The sequence below is a fragment of the Prosopis cineraria genome, unplaced genomic scaffold, assembly GCF_029017545.1.
Source record: "Prosopis cineraria cultivar Desert tree isolate PC_DT_omini unplaced genomic scaffold, ASM2901754v1 PC12, whole genome shotgun sequence".
Classification (NCBI taxonomy): Eukaryota; Viridiplantae; Streptophyta; class Magnoliopsida; order Fabales; family Fabaceae; genus Prosopis; species Prosopis cineraria.
In genome coordinates this window covers 1,809,828-1,814,063 of record NW_026555343.1, presented here as the reverse complement: position 1 = coordinate 1,814,063, position 4,236 = coordinate 1,809,828, and the positions used below count along the sequence as shown (strand labels likewise).

The 4,236-nt window shown below is 34.6% G+C and overlaps 1 long non-coding RNA gene across 1 annotated transcript; it reads left to right on the top strand.

The window, feature by feature from the left end:
* The first annotated feature begins 260 nt into the window (after positions 1–260).
* On the top strand, positions 261–3,229 carry LOC129288554 (uncharacterized). Its single transcript, XR_008588032.1, has 4 exons — positions 261–643; positions 892–987; positions 1,739–1,807; positions 3,013–3,229. It is a non-coding gene; the product is annotated as an uncharacterized LOC129288554 (long non-coding RNA).
* Positions 3,230–4,236: the final 1,007 nt, after the last annotated feature.

Here is a 4,236-nt window from a genome sequence, read left to right as displayed (position 1 = left end):
TTTCTGCTCTAAAATGCTCTCGTATATTGAGTACATATGGGGGCTTTTCTGAGTAGAAGAGCTCTCATAAAGCTTTTTTCTTTTTTTATTATTTTTAAAAATTAAAACCTGTAGCAGCTTTTTTGAACATAAAAGCTCATATAAGGTATTTTTCATGTTATTTAAAAATTAAAAAAAAATAAAAATTAAAACCTATGGGAGCTTTTGCGATTTGCCGTTGTTTTTTTTTTTTTTTTGTGTAAGTCCTTTAATTCTTTCTTTCTTTACCAGCACCTCATTCGAAACCTACCTTGGTTCTCACTGCTTCAACCCACCGAACTCCTTTCCTTTTGCCATCCATGAAGCCGTCGTCGAACCCCTGCCACCGTTGTCAAGCCCACTAGCTTCCGAGTTGACCAATCGTGAGTTCATTCGTCCAGCTTGTTGAGTTTACCAACCGCGGTTGTTCCTCCCGAAGTCGAGTTGTAGTCTTCATTGCGCCATCAAAGCTCTTCTTCCTCCTCCCTCAGTTGTCATTCCTGCTTCTGCCATCGAACATATTCCTCGCGCCATTCAAAGTTTGCACCCGAAGTTCAGATTTGTTTGCACACCCAGACCCATTCGATTAGTCTGCCTCTGTGCTGTTAATGGAGTTGATCTTAGGGTATGGTATTTGACAGACTTTCCTTTAAGCAAAGTAATACATTTAGATGGGACAATGGAACTTGGAGTTGCTCTTTGCCCTCATTTAAGATTGAAAAGTTAGTGAAAGCAAATTGTGATGGACCTAGCAATGTTTTCTTAAATTTAATTTTAATCACTTAGATTTTACTGATTGCATCTCAAGGATTGATTCTCTCTTCCTGTATACTTTATTATAGGCTTTCCTCCTAATTTTTTTTTAAGAACTAGGTGACAGGACCTTCTTCATTGTAGTAAGTGTGCACTGTGCAACAATCCATGGCTTGCTAATTCCTATTCAAAAATGGAATTATGGAGAAATAGAAGGTTAGAATTACTAAAGCATGGTGACCTTTCTGTTAATTTTCGTAATTTCATTTCAAAAGATGTTTGGTTACATAAACAAACTCTTGCTCTGAATGTAAGCTTGTTCTTGTGAACCTAAGGGCACAAAGTTTATTCAAACCTTTTTTTTGTTTTTTGTTTTTTGGTTGTGACTTAGGGCAAAGTAGAATGATTATGCTTGGGTATTGCAATGATATGTCGTATAATTTGGATATATGATGTCTTGTGCAGGCACTATTAGCTGCTAGGAATTTAGCTGCTCTCACTTTCATTAGGACATTCGTTGTACTTCCATATGCTTATGTTTAAGTGACATAGATGTTCCTTGTGGTTTATACTTCACTTACATGGACTTTCTTATAATTACTCACTTTGAGCAATAAGTTGATTGAAGTAACTACTATGAAAATATTGATAGTCTAGTATAGTAAAAGTGGAAGAGTAAAATCCTCTCTGGGGTCAAATTAATGGAAAGAATCACTAGTAAATGATTTTCTTGCCAAACCTTCTAGAGAGAACTCGAATTTCCCCTATGCTGTAGTCCTTAAGCATGTGATGTGTCTACAAGCCAATAGTCTCAATCGCATTGGCTGCATCTTACTAGTATTTATTTGCTAAGTTTAAAAAAATTTGGTTGCCTTTTTGTTATTGATGTCTTTTCTATCTATAAAAGTATAGATTCTTCAATAATATGTCATTCTTCATGTTACTAATATCTATTTGTCACTCACAGGGCAATGACTATTGTATCTGCTGTTCTTGGATGAATTTTTCATTATGTTGATGAAATATTGCCATTCAGGTACTTGGCTTCTTTACAAGATTATTTTGGGCTAAAACCTATGATATGGCATGCGTAGATGGACAGAGTGAAAATAATTGAAATACTTCCAATGAAATTAAATTTTCAATCCGTGTTTCAAGTTATCAGGATATAATATGATGGGAATTGTATGATATTTTAACTTGAGAAAAGACCAAGTTTGCACCATGCAAATTGGAAGTATTTATTGATTATATCAAACTTTCAATTTTGATATAATCAAGATTTTGGATTCTGTCAAGCCCTATGGAATTTGGCCACATTCCCTAAAATCCAAATACAGGCTCTTGCTGCACAATACCTTCATTCTTTCTCTTTCTCATATAAACGAGGTGTATAGCTCATCACTAGCTAGCTAGCTTGGCACATCATAATTATAATTTATACAAGAGACTTGCGCATTTGCTGCTGATAGTTACTATCTTCATCACATCTTAATTAATTATCGCCCAATAATCCGTAATCCAGACTTGGATATATTCTACACTACTTCAAGTGTTTCAACCCCACCTTGTTATTTTCCGTTATATTAATTTGTTCATCCATCTAAACGTGTATTTTCATGTTGCAACACTTCATATGTAGTTAGGATCATTTACATTAATTTAGCCATGCATGTATTTTTTTTCATAAGAAGAAGAAGAAGCTCAGTGATTAGAGTCTGAATTAAAAAAAAAAGAAAAACAGAACCTCCAGCAGGCTGGCTTGAATCGAGTCTATGGAGGTATGATATATAGTTTGATATATATTATTGTTTGATGGTTTGCTGAAGCATGTGGTTTTTGTTGCTGAATGAGGAGACAAATCATTTTTTTCTAGAATTGGTGAGTGGCGAAGCTAGAATTGCTAGCTGATAAAGCATACTGTTATACATGGATTATGTATAACGAGAATCCCTCCTTTAATTTTTCTAATGTGCTCAATTGTACTCTATCACAAGTTAGATTGACTTCTATTGTTACTATTTTTTGCTTGTGTGCGCAATGAATTAAACTATGTAGCTTTACTCCCTGTTGGACATACAAAGTATTCATGTAACCCTCCTGGAATATTCTTCAACAATCAATCTGTTTTTCTGTGTTAGCACATAATATTAGGATCCATCTATTTTTAGAGCAAAACTAATTATTTATCCTTTGTACAAATGTATAAATCTATCATTATTTTTTCTTTATTTTTTGCAGATAGAATGTGAATGAATACTTTAGCCAAGCAAAAATGGTGTTAGATGTACGTATTTGTGAGCATGAGAGTATTGGAATTGTTTTAAAATTCTTAGATTGTAATCTACATTATAATCATGTGTGTTATAGTATTGAATATTAGTTAGTTGAACTTTTGTATGTAATGGAATTGCTTTTAGACTTAAATTAATTATATAATTATTTTTTTGTATATTAATCACAATCTACAATGCATGTAGAGAATAAAAAATGAATTAAATATTTTTTTTAAAAAAAAAGATATGGGAGCATTTCTTGAAAGGAATCAAGGGATGCTCCGGTAGGGGTCTTATATGGGAGCCTTTTTTTTGTAGAAAAGCTCTCGTCAGTCAACCTGCAGGAGTGTTTTTTAGACAGAACAGCTCCCGTAGGTCCACCCTATGGTTTATAAGAGCTTTTCTACAAAAAAAAAAAAAAAGAAATGAGTACATGAGCTAACCTGTAAGAGCGTTTTTTAAACATTCCCATATATACAGGAGCTCCTATTTTCAGAGCATTTTAAAAATGCTCTGAAAGGGTAAAGGTGAATGCTCCGATAGCCTTTTTATGTAGCAGTGTTATTTTAATGAGATGATGTGATAAAATATGAGGTGTTAAATATGAATTGAATGGTCATAATTTCTGTCGTTGAGGGATGCTATGGGGATCACTTGTAAGAGGATCCATATTCAGCTCTTGTTTCGGTGGGGTGTGGCTGTTTGCTGAGGGACTTGGATCCTCTCAGAAGCTTTTCCATCTGTACAGGAGCCTTGAGTACTTCCCTTTCTTTGCTCGTCTTTTTCTCTTTTCTGTATGTGACCTTGCTTTCTTTATTCATTTTTTGCCACTCCATGTGTTTCTCGCTTTTCCACCCATGGTACAAGTATTTTTTTAAAAATCTTATAAGTCACGTTATGTATTAGCCATAACTTAATTGGGTTGTGAGACACTCCCGCTCAAGAGGCTCCTTCAGCACACCAACAAATAGGCATGGCTAACAAACTTTATAAGCACGGTTTTCGCTGTCATATTCAGAAATATACTTCACCAAGATGATAGCCTAGATTGAACTTGTTGGGCAAGAGGCAAGAGTATACCTTTCTTGGCCCTTCTATGAATTAAAGGAACCCCCCCAAAATGACTCTCCCTAAGAAGGATGGGTTAGGTTGGATATAAATAGTTCTGTCAACATTTACAGTGCAACTT